Raw genomic sequence first — 21,869 nt, 5'->3', positions numbered from 1 at the left:
CCTTAAAATGATCAGTAGTATCTATCAGTAGCAAGCATCATAGGTAATAGGAATAAACTAGAATCATTCCCAATCAGATCAGGGATGAAACCACTGGAGTTTACTATGTATGACTAGGGAAAGTGGCACAAACAAGACATGTTCTATAGGAAAATCAGTTTGACAGCTGAGTTGAAGAAGATAGATTCAAGTGGAGGAAATACTTAAGACAGTGAGACCAACTAGTAGGCTAATGCAATTGTCCGGGAATAAAAGATGAAAGCTTTGCACCAGGGCGGTTGCATAGTTACAATGTCAGAAAAGAAAAATTGATCCAATTTACTTGATTCCATTTGAATCAATTTGAAGACTTAAGGACTAATTCAACTTATGGAATGAGTGTAAACAGACAAGAATGACACCCAAGAATTGATCCTAGATGTCTAGGAAGATGGCAGTACATTCCCCACTTATGGGGAAGTGAGAAAAAGGAACATTCAGGAGAAAGATGAATTCAGGCTTGTACATTTTAAGTTCAAGACATCTGCAAGATGTTCAAGATGTTCTGAAAACAACTGAAGGTGTAAGATTGGTGGTAAGATTAGAGATTGAAGCTGGATAAGCAGATCTGAAAGTTATCTGCATAGAAATAATAACTGAAATCATAGGAGTTAATGAGATGACTAGGTAAAAGGATACAGAGGGAGAAAAGAGCCCAGGGCAAAGCCACTTTAATTAATGCCTTGTCAACTTAAGTTAAATATAATACAGAATTATAATTTTTAAAAATAACAGATCCTTTTTTTTTCAGAGCAATATGAGCATGGAGTACATTCCAGGAATACAGAATTGACTATGCAAAAACACAGTGATAGGAACTGGAATACTATCTGTAAGGAATAGATCAGTTTTGCTGAATCACAGAATGCATAAAAGTAAAGGTGACAAGGCTGGAAAATGAGGTGGAAAGCAGGTTGTCTTAAATACTAAATTAAGAAGTTTATATTTGTGATTAGAGCTAACAAGGGACCAGAAATTTATTAAACAGAATGATAAGGTCAGACCTGTATAATAGGAATGTCATCTGGCAATTGTGTGTCAGATAAAAAGGAGATGTTTATTAAATAGAATGCTAAAGTCAGACCTGTATAATAGGAATGTCATCTGGCAACTATGTGGTGGATAGACAGGAAAAGGGAAAGGCAGAAAGCAAGGAAACTAATTGGAAAACTGTTGTAGTAGTCCAAGTGAGAGGTAGTAAGGGACTGAACTAGAGGATGGTGATTAGATAAGTATAAAGAAAAGGATGGATAAAAACTTTTATATACCAAGTAGGTATGTACCTCCTAATAATAACCTTAGAAGAACAAAAATCCTGAAAATCATTTAGTAACTCAGAAGGAAAATAAAGACAAATGGAATGTATCTTGTTGATGAAATAATCTAAGTCCCTCAAGTTCAGGGACTGAATTTGATACCTTTTATATATTCCAATGGCCACAAAGTCCTAACATCAATAAGAATGGCAAGTGTAGTGGAAATAAGAATGAGACTTGAAGTTAAGAAACTGGGATTTGATTCTGCTTTAGGCATTTAACAACTGCTGTGTGAAGATGGGTAAGTCACTTAACCTTTCTAAGCCTTAGTTTTCTCATCTGCAAAATGAGGATAACAAGATTTACCATATCTGATCCAGGGGGTTAGTAAAAATCATTCAAATGAATGAATAAAGTATAAATCTAAGATACACTGCAAATAAACTTTAAAGCCTTACATAATTGGCAACTGTTATAAAGAAACACAATAAATATTTGTTGATGGTGATACATTAAACACTGTTAAAGCAGATGCTTTAACATAAATCTATTCACCTTTTTATATTCTCTTTTTGTAATCAAAAATGATGCTGATCTATATTATCTAGTACATGGGGAAAAAATTAAGTATTTGCTGCATTACTTTTGTTAGTGAACAGAAAACCAGTCTTCTGCTCAGCAGGAAAGATCAAAAGTTTATAGAGAGTCATCTCAGTGGCTCTACTTCTAGATTTCCTGGATAAAACTTGTGCTTTAACTGGGCCACTCCATCTTTATCTCTTGCTTCCCAGCAAGATATTTCAAGAAGAGAATATCCTTCAGAAGTTTCAGAGATAGAATATTATAAATACTCTGCAATAATTTAATCAGGACAATCTCAAAATCTTTCAAAGGTCATTTAATGATCAAGAGATGAGGTCTTTTGGCTAATCTGTCATCTAAAGGATCTTGATGAATAAACCAAATGTTGCAGCCACCTACAAGTAAAAAATATTCAGTGAATGTTTTCCAGCATACTTGTGTTCTTTCCAAAAAAAAAAAAAAAAAAAAAGTAATTGATATTGTTAATGGAAGAGTCAAGATGAAGGATTAAAAATAGCCACCCAGCTAAACTCTCTTCCCCTTCAAACAACTCAAATTAAATTTTGGAATGGCAGAATCAACATAAGATCAGGGCAAAAAACTTTTCCAGCCTAAGGAGTTTGTCTGAAAGCCACACAAGTAACCACTGCTGACTCCTTAACAGGAACAGAAGCTTTAAGAATTCTCAACCCAAAGAACAGGAAAAGGAGTCAACCAACTGGTCAGAAAGAGATTATAGAGGACCCTTTCCTGGCATTGGATATCACTGGCAGCAGTAACTCTATTGTCTATACACAATTCTAAGTCAAAGTCTCAAGGTTTCCAGGAACACTGGAAGTTGATCATAAAGGAGTAGGATCCCTGACCACAGCTTGAAAGCAAAGAGTTGTACTGATAGCCCTTCCTGGCTAAAGACCAGAGTGCAGACCAAAACAGCAGCAGCTATACCTTTTCCAGAATCACACCAACTTGAAAGAATCAAAAACTTGCAGACCCTCAGAACTAATTCTTAAAACAGAAGTTGGCACAGTCCAACACTCACTGCCAATTGGGCAGAGCCCAGTATATAAAGCTTAAAAGTCAGGAGGAAATAGGCTGAAAAAACGAGCAAAAAACAAAAAAAGAATCTGACTCATATAAGCTACTATAGTAGTAAGGAAGAGTAAGAAATAAATTCAGAATAAAACAACAACATGAAAACAGTCTCAGAAGAAAACAACAACGTGAAAACAGCTACCCAAGACCCTCAAAGAAAAATGTTAATTGAACCTAAACATTAAAAAAATTTTGAAAGAATTAAAGAACAGGATAAAAGTGGTACAAGAAAAATTGGGGAAAAAATATGAGTGATACAAGAAAATTATGAAATGAGAATTAACAGGTTGGTAAAAGAGGCACAAAAAAAATACAGAAGAAAATAACCTTAAAAACCAGAACTGACCAAATGGGGAAAGATACACAAAAATCCACTGACAAGAATTCTTTAAAAAGCAGAATTGGTGAAATTTTAAAAAAAATTTTTCATTGAAGAAAAAAGTTCCTTAAAAATCTGAAGTGGAAGCTAATGACTCCATGAGACATCAAGCAACAATAAAGAAAGCAAAGTTAAAAGGAGAAAAAAGGAGGAGGAGGAGGGAGGGTGGGGGAGGAGGGGGGAAAGGGGAAGGAGGGGGGAGGGAGGGGGAAGGGAAGGAGTAGGAAGAGGAGGAAGAGGGCGAAGGGAAGAAGGAGGAGGGGGAGTGGGAGGGGGAGAAGAAGAAGAAAATGTTTATCTCAGAAAAAGAACTGACCTGGGATTAAGGAGAGAAAATTTAAAAAGTATTGGACTACCTGAAAACTATTATCAAAGAAAGGACTTAGACATATTTATTCCAAGAAATTATCAAGGAAAATTGCTCTCAATATCTTAGCTTCAGAAGATAAAACAGAAATCAAAATAATTTACTAGCCACCTCTTGAGAGAGATTCCAAAATGAAAATTCTCAGAATATCTTTCAGGTAAAGGAAAAAATATTTTCAAGTAGCCAGAAAAACAAAACAAAAAAAAAAAAACAATAATTCAAAATTGTAGAATCATAGTCAGTATCACAAAAGATTTGGCAGCTTCCACATTAAAGGAACAAAGGGCTTAGAATGATATTCTAGAAAGCAAAAGCTAGAATTACAACTAAGAATAACCTACCCAGCAAAACTAAGTGTAATCAAGGGGGGAAAAAATGGATATTTAATGAAATAGAGGTCTTTCAAACATTCCTAATAAAAAGACCAGAGCTGAATAGAAAATCTGACATTCAAACACAGGATTCAAGAGAAACATGAAAAGCTAAATAGGTTAAGAGTAATCATAAGGGTCCCAATAAAGTTAAACTATTTATATTCCTATATGGGAAGATGATTCATGTAACTCCTAAGAACGTTACCGTTAAAAGGAGTTTACATAGAAAGAGGGAATGAGTCTAAGCTGATTGTTTTGGAATGATCTCCAAAAAACTAAAAAGATGAAAAAAAGTGATGCACTGGGAGAAGGGAGAAAGGAGAGATTTTTTTTTTTAATTTTAATTAAAATTAATTAAATGAGACAATTTTCTCACATAAAAAAAGTGTAAAGAGCTTTTACATAGTGGAAGAAATGAGGGTGAAGGATGGCAAGCAATGCTTAAATCTCATTCTCATCTGAATTGATTTAAAGAGAGAAATATAATACACACACACACACACACACACACACACACACACACACACACACACACTTATTTTTGTATAGAAACTTATCGTTTCCAAAAGGAAAACAGAGGGGAAAACATTTAAAGAGTAAGGGTGAGGGGAAGATAAGGCAAGACAGGTAAGGAAGGCAGCAGTCAAAAGCAAAATAGGCTGATTGCTGAAGAGGGGACAGGATGAAGAGAGAGAAGAAACAGAAGAAAAATGGTACAGGGGCAGCTAGGTGGCCCAGTGGATAGAGCACCAGCCTTGAATTCAGGAGGACCCGAGTTCAAATCTGGTCTTAGACACTTAACATTCCTGGCTGTGTGACCCTGGGCAAGTCACTTAACCCCAGCCTCAGGAGAAAAAAAAAAAAAGAAAAATGGTACAGAGAGAAATATTCGTAATTGTGAATATGAATGCGATAATCACAAAACAGAAGCAGGACAGCAGAACAGATTGGATACTAGAATCCAACAGCATGTTGTTTACAAAAGACACACTTGAAACAAAGATACACACGGACTTAAAACATGGAGCAGGAACATAACCTATTATGTTTCATATGAACTTAAAAAAAAAAAAAAAAAAAAAAAAGCTGGGGTAGTAATCATGATCTCAGACAAAACAAAAACACAAAACAAAAACAGACCTGACTAAAAAAGATAATTATTTTGCCAAAATGTACCATAAACAATAAAATATATCAAAAAATGTTAAGGGCAAATGTCTCAGATAAAAGGTTCATTTCTCAAGCATATAGGAAACTGATTGTAGTTTATAAAAATAAGAGCCATTTCCCTATTGTAAATGATTAAAGGATATAAACAATTTTCAGAAGAAATCAAAGTGCCTTATTGTTATATCAAAATGTTCCAAATCATTACTGATTCTAGAGAAAAGCAAATTAAAACACCTCTGAAGTACCAACTCATGTATCAGAAATAATAAATGTTACAGAGCATGAGGAGGAACCAGATACACTAATGGATTATTCCATTAGTAGTGAACTGATCCAACCATTCTGAAAAATGATTGGAAGCAGATTAAAAGGGCTATAAAATTATGCATGCTCTTTGATCCAGAAATATCACTATAAGATCTGGATTCCAAAGAGATCAAGAAAAAGAAAAAGGACCCATATGGACAAAACTAGAGCAACTCTTTTAGTGATAGCAAAGAATTAGAAATCAACAGGATGCTCATCAACTGGAAAATGACTGAACAAGGTATTGCATATGCTTGTGATGACATACTATTGTGCTTTAAGAAATTACCAAGGGAATAATTTCAGAAAAAGCTGGCAAGACTTATATATATGAACTGATGCAAAAAAAAAAAAAAAATTGTGAAAGATTTCAGTACTGTGATCAATATAATGATCCAAAAAATTTCAAAGATTCATGATGAAAAACTGCTTTCTACTTCCCAAAGAGACCTCTCAGTGCAAATCAAAGAATAATTTTCAGATTTTCCTTTTTTATTTTTTAAAAAACATATGACTAATATGGATATGTTTTACATGATTTCACATGTATAATATCATACTGTCTGCCTTCTCAGTAGTTATGGGAAGGCAGTAGAAAGAAGGAAGAAAACTAAGAACTCAAAATTTAAAAAGAAAAGAATGTCAAAAATAAGTATTTTTAAATAGGTACAATTTAAAGCTACTGCATATTTTGAACAAAGTGCTAAAAATTACCATTATATAGTTATAAATCACTTTATATATGTGTATGTGTGTGTTTTATATATATATATATATATATATATATATATATATATATATATATATATATATATATATATATATATATATATATATATATATATGTGTGTGTGTGTGTGTTTGCAGGATGTTTTAATGATTTTTATTAGTTATTTATAAGAACTATTTCTTGCTTGCAAAAAGCTAAGTAGGTAAATGATCAAGGAATATTTAGAATTGAGTTGAATAAAGAATAGCATTTATATAGGCTTTAAGGGTTTGGGATTTTTGCTTTTATGTTTTATTCTGTTTTGAGGGGTTTTTTTGGCTTTAATGTTTTTACACAGTGTTTCACATCCATTAAGTTGTTTAATTCTTGCAGTATCACTGCAAGATAACGTCATCCTCATTTTCTTTTTCTTTTTTCGTGGGGGGCTGAGACAATTGGGGTTAAGTGACTTGCCCAGGGTCATTATTAAGGATCTGAGATCAGATTTGAACTCAGGTCCTCCTGACTTCAGGGCTGGTGCTCTATTCAAGTCATCTTCATTTTACTGAAGAGGAAACTAACATTCAAGACTACTTGGCCTGCATCAAATTTCATACCTAAGTGGCAGGGGTGAATTCAAACCTATAAAATTATTTCCTGTCTCCAAATCCACTTTTCATCATATCACAATGTCTCTCACATTCCACTATGTATATCTGACATTCATGGTAGTATATATCCCTCCTCCATCTAACAGGAAATTTCAACGAAATTAAGTATTTATTGAGTCTTGTCCCTCCATCTCAGCAAAGAGAAAAGACACACAAATTTTCACTATCTCATTCAACCTTAGATTATAACAGACCTCAAGTCTCTCCTGTTTTCACTTTTTAATCAGTTCAAACTGATAAAATCAAAATAATACTTTTTTTAGGCATTCTTTTAAACAAAATATGGATTGAATAACTATGTATTTAAAGCAGTAATCAAAAAAATGCAATGCTCATTGGCAAGGAAAAAACTTTATTATCTACACTTCTTGAATTTTTCCCAAAATAGCTGAGCATCCAAAAACTCTTTTAGTGGTTGCCAAGAAATGTTCTATAGATGTGACAATCAAAAACTATCATCACATTTTCTAATAATGAAGAGGAAATAGGTACTTAACAATTAGGGCCACATTGTTCCAAGTTCTATTCAGATCCTATCAGACCAGCCTAGAAGGAAAAAAAAAAACTTTAAAATGAAAAGAGAATACCAGATTAAACATAAGATTCCTAAATCTTTAATAATATTGGTTATGCCAATAATTTCTACAACTATTCTAATTAATTCTACAGGAACAAAGAAACAAATTGCTACAGGTGGTCAGTTAACACTTCCCAAAACAATGCCATTTCTGGGCTTTCCCACCATACAGTTTCTCTAAGATATCATGTACCTTTAACATATAGCTAACAATATTAAAAGGCCTAAAGATTTTCTTTAAACTAGCTCCCTCTTCCCGCCCAAGGAAATCAAACTATATACCATATTATATTCTTGATTATACTCATAATTCACCCAGTAAAAGATGTTACATTTTGATATGACATAGATAGAAAGATATTCCATCAATGTATCAAGTAATCTTATTGATTTAGGTCAGTAAAGCAAAATATTTTTCCTTGAAATTTTTTGATTCATTCTATTAAATCCACTTAGAACATCTCCTTAAAATCGAAAAATTGAAAGAAAAAAAAATCCCACAAATACAGGCATCATTTCTTTGATACTATTAATTTTTCAATTCTAGCAAAGGTATGAAAAAAATTTACTAAAAAAAGAAAATGGAAAATTAAGGCTTTAAGAGAATCAGAATTGACAAGGTTTTATCTGCTTGGCAACAACCAATCATGGTAAATAATGAACATTATAATTAGGGGAACTTTGCAAGTCAATTTCAGTCAATTTCTTTGTTTTTCGTGTGGAAATTAAGATCTAAATATTTTATAGGACCTGCTCTGTCAGGTCAAATTGTGGCAAACCTAATACTAAAACTTGATTTCTAGGTCTATGAATGATCTACATCTATAGCCTTCAAGTACTTTATACTTATAATATCACAGTAAGAGTGCTTATGAAAGCTCTTCCATTTTTCTTTTAGTTTAGTTTTAAAAGACCTAAATATCAAGATTTTTAGCATTTAAGTTGTGCTTAATATAATTCAACATTTACCATAGTCAAAGTATATTAAACTTTTTAATGTTATTTAATAAGATTCTTTACATAACTATCAGTGGGTCTGCATTTAAAATTTCATCATGTTTACTTACCTGAATTCAATAGATTTGAAAATAATATTTTTAGAATCAATTAGATAACAAATATTACAGTTCCAACACAGCAAAAGTACTTTTGCTAACTAAAAGGTATTAATGAAATAGAAACTATTTGTTGGGAGCTTCAAAAAAAGGGGGGGGGGGGAGAGAAGCAGCACTAGGCAAGTAGAAATATTCATTCAGGTTCTGTAAGCTTTCTTAGAACATAAAAAAGTTTGTTTTCTTCTGAAGACACAATGATTCTAAAAATCAGAATGCTTTACCTCACTTTTCCTTTCTTTTTTTCAATGACCTCTGTGATACTTCAGTACATAAGCTAAAGTAAACATGCATCTGTGACAGTCAGTCTCCAATTCAACCTACCAACCTACACTCTCTCTCCCCATGCCTCTATCTTCTGGCACCAGGCTCTGCCAATTCTACTCATAGCTGCTAAGAAATAGTACCCAAGAAAGCCTTTTCACAAGAGCAAGAACAGGGAGTGCAGAGACAGATTGGGGGCTAAGAGCCAATTGTAAACCCAAGAAGATAAAACTGGAATAAAACAAGGCTTTAAAAACACCATTCTGTGCCTACTTCCCGTGGGTTTCAGCAATTGTCGCAGTGAGGTTTTTAAAGTTATTCCACAATGTTAGCTGAACTGGCTATCAAAATTGTATACTGTGACAAGCTAGGAAGATTTCTATACCAGCAACTCTCCAAGAAAATTAGCATGTAATAATTACGATCTGATTTTATATTATGGATACATACTCACACATGTATATATATTGTATATAAAAACAAGGTTAGGAAAAATAAGAAACTAGAAAAATATTAATTTCATTTAATGAAAGTTAAAAGCATATTTTGAAAGGCAAATAGGGAATGTGATAGGATTTCTTTTTTAAAACCACAAACACCTTTAAATGTCAAATTTTTCCTCTTTCACTGGAATTGATCATTACCATTCAATTTAATGTGGAAAAACCATTACAGAATATGAGAATTGTAAAGAAAAATCTAAATTCATGTAAAAAAATACCTTCATTTTACAAATGAGAAAGCTGATATCCCTGTAGCACAGAATTAGAAGTAAAAAGGATCTTTAAAAGTTATCTTTATTTTACAGAAGAAGAAAATAAGAAACCAAGATGTGAAGTGACTTATCCAATGTCACACAATAAATAGTTGGACTAATCCCCGGATATGACTGACCCCAAGTCAAGAGCTAGCTCCACTATACCACTTGATTTTCTTCAGGTCACACAGCTAAACTGCAGTTCCAGGATTATGATCCAGGTTTTCTATCTCCAGATCAAAAACGCTTTTTCTCCATCATCACCTACTTTCCTCCAGTGATCTTAAGTATTGGGCTCTTTATTAATGAAAAAGTACTTCAAATATGATCTTGTCTTATTTTTCCATATGACATCAAAAGAAAGCCAATGGGGTGGATGAATCTGTTTCCTGACAATTTATACAAGCCAGTTGAAGTGTTTTTAACATTCACCTGATAATACGAACATAATCAAGTTCTTCCCACCTACATGTGCAAAAATTGTTGGTAGCAGCTTTTTTTATAGTGGCAAGGAACTAGAAACTGAGTAAATTATGGCATATGAATGTAATGAAATATTATTTATTCTATAAGAAATAATGAGCAAGCTGATTTCAGAAAAATCTGAAAGATTTACATGAAGTGATGCTAAGTAAAGTGAACAGAATCAAGAGAGCACTATACACGGGAACAAGATTATGAGATGATCAACTGTGATAGACTTGGCTCATTTCAACAGTGAAGTGATTCAAGACAATTTCAATAGACTTGTGATAGAAAAGTGCCATCCACATCCAGAAAGAGAACTATAAAGATTAAATGAATCAGAGAATAGTATTTTCACTTTTGTTGTTGTTTGTTGGGATTTTTTCCTTTCTCAATTTTTTTCTCTTTTTGATCTGTTTTTTGTTTTTTGCTTAGTATGTCAAATATAGAAATATTTTTAAAAGAATTGCACACATTTAACCTATATCAAATTGCTTGCTGTCTTGGGGAAGGGAGAAAGGGAAAGAGAAGAAGAAAAGTTTAGAACACAAGATTTTGCGAAGCTAAATGTTGAAAACTATCTTTGCACAAACTTGGAAAAATAAAATACCATTAAAGATTAAAAAAAAAAAAAACCCATGTCCTTGACTGACTTAACTTGAGATTTAGAACATTTTAGTTTGGTGATTGGGGACATATAACGACTTCCCTGTACCTTATGTTACTTTAAAACATGTAATTTTTCAAAATAATGCTTTATTGATTGATAATCAAATGCTATTATTAACGAAACTTCAGAATAAATTTCTCATTTAATACAGGATGCCATTACTTATTACATGTGAATGTGTAAAAAAATAAATAAATAAAAAAATAAAAAAAATAAAAATAATGCTTATTCCATAATATCATGATATCATCATAGATGGTATCTTCCCCAAATTAAAAAAAAAAAAGTGATTAACTCCTTTTTATCTACAAAATACCAATTTAAAAGACAATGGTGTTGCTAGCCTAATAAGAACATGAACTTCTGAGAGTAAATGAGTTTTCAGATAGCTTCTTTGACTAACCAGTCTTATTCAGAACTGAATTTTTAAAAGGGGCTGATAAACCTACAAGATGTAGCAAAAAGAAATTAAGTTATTAACTACTTGCCTCATAACTTTGGGGTCAAAATAAATGAAACTAGCAGAAAGATTCATCCTATAAGCAGCACTCTTCCTCAAATACTTCTCCTCACCCAATCCCCAGGAGGAGCAGATGGGGGGAGGGGAGGGAAAAGGGGAAACAAGGGCGAGAACAACTATAAGTAAGGTTTGGCATTGAGAGATATAAAAGACTAGGGATTGGGAAGAGAAAATAAGAAGACGCATTAAAAAGGTAGATTTAATGTGAAGACTTAAGGAATACCAGGGTATTGATGGTAAAAAACTAAAACCATCACTACAGTTGAATGGATTTATATCCCAACTTTGGAAAATCCCAAGCTTGAACATAAACTGTTATGCTACATTCATAGGAACAGCAGGCTTGCCTGCCAGCCATTCTTCCACTGATACAAGCTCTATAAATAGACCAAGTGTGATGATGGTCACTAGCAAAAACTTACATTGCAGGCACCACTACTACTGCTATGTGTCTGGCTCAATATCAGGCTTTGGATAAGTTATCAACTACATCAAATGGGCTACAGAGAGTGGCTCATTTTAAATAAATCTTTGACTTATAGACAATATATTCCAAAAACCTCTAAAGATTTGATATAAACTGAAGCTGGGAGAAGAGGAAAAGAAATACAGTGAAGCTAAAAGAAGCCTTTGAGACCCCCCCACTGACAAATAATCTCATGTGAAAAGGAGAAGGGGAAGGGAAATGAGGCTCTACAAGGAGAAGAACCTAAGTATTACAGATCATTAGAAACAAAAGAAACTTAAGACCAAAAAGAAAGGAAATATTCTATTTTAAATTGCAGCACTGTTAATATAAAGTATTATGATAACAAAATAATAAAAAAAGTACAATGAAAGAATCATCAGAAATATTTAGATCACAAGTCACAAATTTTTAACAAGGATCCTGCATTAACCATTTTATTTTTAATAATTAGACCAAAGGTTCAAGAAAGAACAATGCCATCTCCATTAGAAGCTAAATTACTACATACTGAGGCAGACCTACAGGCCAAGAGATAAATGTTGCTGAAAGTATCCACTTTTTTTCTGAGGCTCATAGAAAACAGCTAGATAGATAGCAATGTTGGGCAATCCTTAATGATAAAAGTGTTGATCTAAGAGCAGACTATTCATTATAGCTTAAACTCAAAAAAAATGTAGATAGGAAATTTCAGATACTATCAATACTTAATACAAACATAAAATATCCATGTTTTATTATGATCTACATTCATACTTCCACTTCCCAAGACATCTCTATGATAACATTACCTTAGAGAATGCTGAATTTTGTCTATCTAGTGAAAAATTAGATAGCACTATCAACCACTTCTAGCCATTTTCTTAGAATCATTCTATTCCTTTGATGATCATTATTAATCAAGTTCACAAAAATCTCCTTCAATAATATTTTGCATACACCAAACTGTAAACTTAAGCAGACAATTTAGTCATTCTAAAAAACCAATAGTAAGTTAATGACACTAAGATTTTAATTTCATGCAGTAGAGAAAGAAATCTGAAAATAAATCAGTAGTGACTGAAAGTCTGTTAAAATTCTTAGCAATTTCCCCTAAGATTTAAATAACTAAAAAAAGGGAAATGAAATAATTATTCTTCAATTATTTCAGTAACACAATATCTAAAAATGGTAGGAAAACCACAGGTCTAGATTTTGTCAAAATATGGCTAGTTTTTAATTACACATTCATGTCCTAAACTTTCTCTTTCTTCTTCATTTTCACAAAATTATACCATTTGGAACTAGAAGGATCCTAGTTGAACTCTTCCCCTTTATTTTATTGATGTGGAAATTAAGAAGCTTGTTTTACCTGAATAGGCTTTCTTCTTCAATAGTATTTAAATTATTATTATTTTTAATTTTTTATTTCTTTAATAAATTTATTTAATTTTTTAATTCACTAACATGCTTTGCAATGCTAGTGGGGAAGGAAAGAAAGGTCTTTCTTAAGAAAGATAATTTGAAATCTATGTAACTTTTAGTTTTATAAAGCCAGCATGACTACTACTGATAAGTGAAAATTAATGACAGAAGAAAGACCTATATTGAGACAGGGTCACTTCTTTTGATGAGAGGCAAAGAAGCAAGTCTGAAGTAATCCTCCAGTCCAATAACCACATGTTAATTGCTATGTTAGGCACTCTAAAAATCAACAAGCCTTCTAAACTAAAGCTGTAAATACTAACCAAAAGAAAATAAAGGGATACTCAACTTGGAGTCACAGCTGTCATTCTAATTTGACTTTGACACTCAGTAAAATCAGCAGCATCTTTTAAGCAACATACAGATACATTATATAATATATACACATGAGAGACTACTCCTAAGGTAGTCTTGCTTCTGATACATAGAGGCTGTATGTATTCATTGTAGTACAGCTTCCATTATCACGGGAAATTCTCTAGGACTTAAAATTGTAGGGTATATACTGATCTTCAAGGTCTCTATACTGATAATAAACATATATAAACAAGTTCTTTTTCTCCTTGAATTTTTAAAAAGTCTCACCTCAAATTTCTCGTAGCATTTTGCCTTCTCATGCCACACAGACCTCTCTTTCTCTTCTTCATACGTAACCCACTATAATGTACTGATTAGTTATGTGTCTGTCTCTTCAACTCCACTCTAACAGAAGGGTATTGAAAGCAAGGTCCAGAATGGCTAAGCAGGAAAATGAAATATCATTTTGACAAGAAGCAACAAATATGATGAATACAAAAAAAGTATGGAAAAATTTACTAAACTAATGCAAAGCAAAGTAAACAGAGTCAAGAAAATATAACTACAACCATATAAATGGAAAAAGTAACAATCCCAAAATAATCAAAAATTTATATTACAAATTTATAAAGAATTAATGTTGTCCCAAAGAAGAGATAAGAAAAGATACCTATTCCAATTCCTTTGCAGAACTAAAGGGTCCATAACTATATATAACTATATATTGTCAGACAGATAACATAGATAGATAGATATATGTGTGTTTACATATACATACCATATATAATTACATAAACATATAATTATGGAATTACGTGTATATTATAGGTAGGTGGATTTTGCTAATTTCTCTTCTTTTCCTTTAAAATAAGTCCCTGTTCATGCAATGATTGCAAAGAGAAATACAGGGATAATTTAAGTGATATAAAAACAACAAATAAACAATTATTTTAACAGAATTAAAAAAAAAAAAAAAAAAAAAAGATTTGGTATTAGTCTATTCCCAGAGCCAGGGCTTTACACAATAATGATTTAATAAATGTCCTCTGAAATGCACTGCAAGAGAGGTTCACATAGCCAGTAATACTCAGTTTCACTCTCATTCCTTTCTATCATGGCCCTGTGGGTTGAGTGTGAAACTGAATTCTACTTTTGCTGAGAACAACTTCCCACACAGAAACTGAAAATCAAGACAACTCATTTCAATTTAGTTCCGTCACAACAGTATTAAGGGTGGAGAAAAGGAAGACAGAATAATAAGAAGGCACAGAGAAACTGAAAAAAATCATGAACAGACTATAGTATGGAGATAACAAATTCCTAAAGAAATAGGATCTACTGAATGACTTTAGTTTGATGCTCAAAAACCAAAGAGAACTTGTCTACCTACCTACAACCAGTACCATCCCAATAACCATGAGGTATTTTTTTTAAAAGTCCAATCCAGAAAAGAATGAAAATAAAAAGGATTATATCTTGATTTGCCTTTGATTACTCACATATCACAGACTATCAGGGAGAGCAGAAACATCTAGTCCAACTCCTTCATTTTGCAGTTGACAACTGCAGTGAAGGAACCTGTCCTAAGCCACATAGCAAACCTGCTGTAGACATGGGTCTCTTCTTATAAAATATTAAAAGACACAGGACTTAAATTTGTGTCACCAGAAAAAATTTACAAAGATAATATTCCATTATAAGCATTAATATTTTAAATATAATAGTATTATCACACCCTTACTTAAAAGATGAAATTGAGAAACAGCTAAATGACTAGCTGCAGAAATTACCACAATAAATTGTAGTAATCCAAAATTCCCAAATTTAAAAATGAACTTCAGCTGCTACCCTAAGTCTTCTAAATACTCTGAACTTGCTCAAAATTATGAAAGGGTTAGGGGTGAGAAAGGGGGAAAAGCAATGCAGGAAATCATTTGAAACAGGACTGCAGAAAATGTATCACTCCTTGAATTAGCAACTGTAAACAGTTATCAATCATTAACAAGAGGTTTGTTATTAAAGAAACAACGACAATATCATCAAGAATAGGAAGAGAAACTCTGTAAAGAGTTTTAGAGAGAATTCTGACCTGAGAGTACTACATTAAGTTAGAATGCATTAATCTTTAACTTTGGAGGAATTAAAAAATCAGTATCAATTCTAGTGCAGAGTATAAATTAACCATTAAAAGTCATAATGAATGAATTTATAGTGTGTAATGCAATCATATAATGAATTTAAGGTGGAGTCTACTTTCACAAAAATCCCTACCATCGAGATTAAGCAAATCCCAATAAATATGAATTTGTAAGAAACAAGACTCTAATAACTCAGACCAGTTTCAATGATCATGAAGAAAGCTAACTACACCCAGAGAGAGGACTGTGGGAACTGAGTGTGGTTCACAACGTAGCATTTTCACTCTTTTTGTTATTGTTTGCTTGCATTTTATTTTCTTTCTCATTTTTTTCCGGTTTGATTTTATTTTTCTTGTGTAGTAAGATAACTGTATAAATATGTGTTTACATATTGGATTTTAAAATATTCCTAGCATGTTTTTAACATATATTAGACTACTTGCCATTTAAGGAAGGGGTGAGGGAAGAGGGGGAAAAACTGAGTTGGAAAAAGCAAGGGTTGATGTCAAAGAATTATTTATGTATAAATTTTGAAAAATAAACTTTAATAAAAAATTTTAAATGTTTTTTAAAAAGAAACAAGGCTTCATTTTTCCTCAATATCCCTGTTCTGTAATTATTTATATACACATAATATCTTCCCCAGTATAATATATGCTCCTCCCAGGCAAGACCCATTTTTATCTCTATCACTAGATCCTAATACAGTGCCTTGCTCATTCACAATGTCTGTTGAATCGAAGGCTTGGAAATTGGTATTCTCATATAAGAATTCCATTGTACTTAATGCTTCCAACATAAATTCCTTGAAAAATGAAAAATTGGAACTTAGTGTTTCTAATGTCAATTCCTTCAAAAACTTATTTCTTTCTTCTTGTTCCACATATGATTTTGTAAACCTGAACTGAAAATTTCCTTCTACAATATGGAAATAATAACAAGGCTAAGTGAATACTATGATCTTATACATGCATGATACTTTAAAGTTTTAAAACCAATTTCATATACTCTGCCTCTTCTGATCCTCATTATAACTGTGAGATTGACAAATTTACACCATGGATACAGGTTCAGAAGTTCAAGATGACTTGCCAATATCCCATACCAAAAGCAGCACGATGCCTTAAACTGGGGTCTTCTGTTCTTTGCTTTATAATTGCACAGCCACCAAAAAGCTAATGTTATACTTAAGTTTTTAAACATGTAGAGGTAATATAGTGTATAATATTGTAGAGGATTGGACTTTGTAATAAAAAAAGACTTGTTATCAAATCAAACATAAGATACTGGCTGAGTGGGCAAGTCATTAAATATCTATATTTAATGATACAGAAAATTCTCCAAAACGGTAAATTAAGAGCTCCAGTCCAATGACTCAACCCATTTGAATGGTAGCTCAGTAGGTAAAAACTACTAGCCCAATAATCCACTATATTTACATGCTAGCCTTAAGCATCAAACAATGATTTAGCTTCACATCCTATTCAGCCATCCACTCAAGCCATCTAACCATCTAACCATCAGCCACTGAATGTGTACCCTCTATCCATCTATCCACCTCTGCAGAACAAAACTTATTACTATTATCCCTTACTGAAAGAGCTGTTAAAATGGAAGCTCTTTGAGGACAAATATTATCTTAAAAAAAAAAAAAAAAAATCTGTATCCTCAGCACTTAGCATAGTGCCCAGCATATAGTAAACACCTAAAAAATTGCTTTTTATTCATATATACATGCATCTATCTGAATTGAATTTTAACTGAAAGCAACTCCTCGCTGATTAAATTACAAGTCCTGATATTAGGTTGAGCACATATTTATTTCTCTAATAGGGATAATGTGTAAAATTTGGCTAGTCTGTTTTGAAACAAAGTAATGTAGAAAACTATATAATCTAAATTATTTTTTATTTTATTTAAAGTTTTCCTGAACTATACATATTACCATTTTGACCATATATGATTCGGATTTAGTATCCAGGTAACACTATCAACTAAGTGTAGGTCTATTAAAAATACTTGTTAAAACCCTAATAGGTTTAACAAACCTGGATTGCTGGAGTAATTCAGATTGGTGAAGCAAGACAGCATCATATTATGAATAGCCTCCATCTTTAAAATTATCCCTGTAGGAGGTTGATTTACATTGCTGTTTTAAATTATTACACTATATCTATAACATTACAAAATAATATAACCTGAGCAAAACTGCTATATATAGTTGTAATTAAATGCCCAGAGCTTGATAAAAAGTTATTGGCACGATTTTTTTTCCTAATGAAAGATAAGTAGGATTCATGAAGGCATGGGAGAGAAAATACATGAATACATTATTCTCCTTCTCTAACCCTCCCTTTTCTTCCACAGAAAAAAACCCAAATCCCTATCCTCTTCCAAAATAACCATTATGTATATGCAGGATGAAAGGAACTTCGGAGCAACAAAAGCATGATATCTACCCAGAAATCTCAAGAGTCAGAGATAAAGTCCCAAAGACAATATTGAGAATGAGGATAGCTCCAACTGAACTGAAGTAGATGTTGTGAAGAAAAGATGAGGCTACAATTCAAATTGTATGGAAAAGGCTTCCATTCTAGATCTCTGCTTCCACTGCCTTCTGAAAACTGGTAAGCTGCACCTAAGCACCAAGTCACTGCAAAAACCTGGCTCTGGGGGAAACTTGGAATGAGTTACTCCTCAGTCCATTCAGGTTTCTGTGAAAAGTCCCAATCTGGCCACGAGAGTGTCCGACATCTGTGGCCGGAAAACGCCTGACCTGTCCCCGCCCCCAATCCCAGGAGAAAGTAGGGCTGTGTAACTGAGCTCCTGCGGCTGTGACCCCAAGACAAGGAAGAGAAATAATTCCTGGTACCCAAATTTTCCTCAAGGAGAGATTGGAAAGAAACCCTCCCACTTGACTAGGTCCACCCCCGCCCCCACCCCCGCCATGGTGCAGACTCCTTCTCCCCCCTCCAAAAAAAAAAAAAAAAAGGAGGGGGGGGGGAAGAAAACCGGGGAAAAGCACGTGCCTCAATTCACGAAAAGTGAGGGGGTGGCGAGTCCAGACCCCGAGCTCCAAGACCCAAAGGAGCGGCTTTCCGGGCTGAGGAACCTCAAGTTTCCTCTCAGACCTCCAGACGTGGTGGGATAGAAACGGAATGTCACACTACCTGGGACTCCTCCAGCCCCCAGTTATGCAAAACATCTCGGTTATGGGAAACAAACAGACACACAAACACCTTCCCTCCATCCCCGGGCACTTTTCCCTCCTGCAACTAACTGCCTCCGGACCTAGTCCATCCTCTCCCGGGCACCACAATGGCCTCAGGCACCGGGAATATACACCACCCACACACGGGCACTCACACCCAGCACACGCACCCCGCACATGAGCATGCACACACACACAACACATACCACACACACACGGATTTCAGACACAACACCCACACACTACACATAAACGACGCCGGCCACGCACACCATACACAACACACATACCCCGGTGCCCCCTGTCCCGGACACAGTCCCCTTCCCACCGGAGCCGCTCGGCCTTACGCCGGGGCCGGTCCCGCCGCCCTCTGTCCAGCCGCTAGACCGTCAAGCCCCAGGTCCGAGATCGCTCGGCTCACCTGCGCTCTGCCGTGGCTCCTCTCGCAGTCCCCGGCTACCTGGCTCTCCCGGCCCGGGGCCCAGACGGACTGAATGGCTAGCTGGTCTGAGACTCTCTCCCGCCGCTGTGACACTCCTCTCGGCCCCAGTAGCGGCAGCTCCCGCCACCAATTCCTCCTTCCAGACGCAGACTCCCAGCGCAGCTAGGAGGCAGGGGCCGAGGCTCGATAACACCGGCACCGCCGCCACAGCCGCCGCCGGGTCCCTTCTCTCCTCCGCGCCGCCCGGAGAAAATGTCACCAGAGGCCGTTCCGCTCCGCTCCGCGCCTCACTTCCGCCCGGAACCACCGAGATTCCTCCGGGTAGCTAGAGCGACTACTGCACCAGAGGCCGCTGGGGGAGGAAAGGAAGAAGGAAGCAAAAGGGGAGGCGGTGAAAGCGTCATAGCGCCCCCTTCTGGATTTAGTTCAGTGATCCTCCCGCTGCAGAGCCTGTCGCGCGCTAATCTCAGCAACCCTCGTCCTCTTCTCTCCCTACTTAGTGTTTTCCACTGTAACTTGCTCTAGATTCCGAGGGAAAATTACGCCTGTCTTCTGAACTCTACACAAAATTTACCTCCTCCTTGAAGGCTTCCCTGATTTACCCAATCGATCCGAGATCCATTCAATAACTTCATCCAGCAGGGACCCCGTCCTCCCCGTCCCTTCACGCACACATGAAATTCTACATAGCCAACCAGTTATATTTATAAATAATATACAAACAATAAGAGCATGTTTTATGAATAAACACCTGATTAATCGTTACAGGATTTCGTACTGGTGTACAGTGAGAAGTGTAAAAACGGTCCTCTCTCCAAAACACCAAACTTGTAGTTCATATTCCCCATTCCTAAAATGAGTTAGAAATGCATTCTTGGATTCGAAACTTAATGCCCTTTTAAAATGCAAATTACGGGAATAATATCCTAGAGGGAATAAATTTTCAGCCCCTTTTTTAAAAATCAAGTATTCTTGCGACAGGGGGTAAGAATATGAAAGTAATGGGCTCTAATGAGGTCAGATGGAACAATAAGAAAAGCTCCGAGAATAAACTTCCCCAGTTTCACAGTGTTCCCGAGAAAACAATCTTTGCGAGTTTCTCTGATAAAAGAATGGTATCCCAAATCTATAGGAAATTGACTGAAATATACTAGAATACAGCATTGTCCAAAAGATCAGTGGTCAAAGGATATTATAGGCAATTTTTGAAAGGAAGAAATCCAAGCTATTAACAACCAACCATCTGAAAAAAAAAAAAAAAAAAGTTCCAAATAATGGGTAAAGAAATACAAACTGAAACTCTGAGGCACACACACACACACACACACACACACACACACACACACACACACACACAGGAAAGTGATAACTGTTTGAGGGACTTCCCAAAGACAGAAACGGACTTTTTGAGATATGTGTATCAGGACCAGTCATTCTGGAAAATAATTTGGAACTACACTAGAAAAAGTCAAAGAACTATACTTGTCTTTCTAGGCTTAATATCGCAAAGACAGTAAAAGTAAAGGAAGATTATAAGTTCAAAAACAAAAACTGGAGATAAAAGAGGGGGTGATCATCAATTAAGAATACTAATATAATGAAAGATTATTACACCACAAGAAATAGTAAAAGGATGCTCTTCAGAGAGAGAAATCTGGGGAAATCTGTATGAACTGATGCAAACTAAACTCTTCAGAACCAGAACCATTTGCACAATGATAAGACTCATCAAAAATAATTTTGAGGGACAGCTGGGTGGTGCAGTGGATAGAGCACCAGCCCTGAAGTCAGGAGGACCCGAGTTCAAATCTGTTCCCAGACACTTAACACTTCCTAGCTGTGTGACACTGGGCAAGTCACTTAACCCCTTAGCAAACAGCCTTAGCAAAAAAAAAAAAAAAAAAACAACTATATATATATATATATGTTAAGAATCCCATTTGATGCAATGACCAATCACAATTCCATAAGACCAATAATGAAACTAATGAAACTACCCACTATCTTAAAAAGGGGTGATGGACTTAAGGGTCAGAAGGACAGAGGCTTTTTAAGATATGGACATTCATATGAAAAAAAATGCTCTAGATCACTATTGATTGGAAAAATGAAAATTAAGACAATTCTGAGATACCACTTCATACCTCTCCCATTGGCTAAGATGAAAGGAAAAGATAATAACAAATGTTGGAGGGGATGTGGGAAAATTGGGACACTGATACATTGTTGGTGGAATTGTGAACTGATACAACCATTTTGGAGAACAATTTAGAGCTATGCCCAAAGGCCTATCAGACTGTATACCCTTTGATCCAGCCATGTTTCTACTAGGCCTGTATCCCAAAGAGATCATAAAGGAGGGAAAGGGATCCACATGTGCAAAAATGTTTGTGGCAGCTCTTTTTGTAGTGGCAAATAACTGAAAACTGAATGGATGCCCATCAATTGGAGAATGGCTAAACAAATTGTGATATATGAATAGCATGGAATATTATTGTTCTGTAAGAAATGATCATCAGGATGATTTCAGAAAGGCCT

General features: G+C 34.8%; 1 protein-coding gene and 1 pseudogene across 6 annotated transcripts in view; one reads left to right on the top strand and one right to left on the bottom strand.

Annotated features, from left to right (window-relative positions):
* The window catches only part of ARK2N (arkadia (RNF111) N-terminal like PKA signaling regulator 2N), a 96,436-nt gene extending 76,815 nt beyond the window's left edge, over positions 1–19,621 (bottom strand). For 3 of the 6 annotated variants that reach the window (XM_074279287.1, XM_074279290.1, XM_074279292.1), the window contains exon 1: positions 19,311–19,621. The gene's annotated coding sequence lies outside the window, so the exon portion shown is untranslated. Of the gene's footprint in view, positions 1–7,445; positions 7,495–19,310 lie in introns of all 6 variants that reach the window. The other 3 variants (XM_074279291.1, XM_074279289.1, XM_074279288.1) reach the window with 2 other exon arrangements.
* The window catches only part of LOC141550017 (complement component 1 Q subcomponent-binding protein, mitochondrial pseudogene), a 40,937-nt pseudogene continuing 37,904 nt past the window's right edge, over positions 18,837–21,869 (top strand).

The sequence above is a fragment of the Sminthopsis crassicaudata genome, chromosome 1, assembly GCF_048593235.1.
Source record: "Sminthopsis crassicaudata isolate SCR6 chromosome 1, ASM4859323v1, whole genome shotgun sequence".
NCBI classification, from domain to species: domain Eukaryota; kingdom Metazoa; phylum Chordata; class Mammalia; order Dasyuromorphia; family Dasyuridae; genus Sminthopsis; species Sminthopsis crassicaudata.
This window is presented reverse-complemented; position numbering and strand designations above follow the sequence as displayed.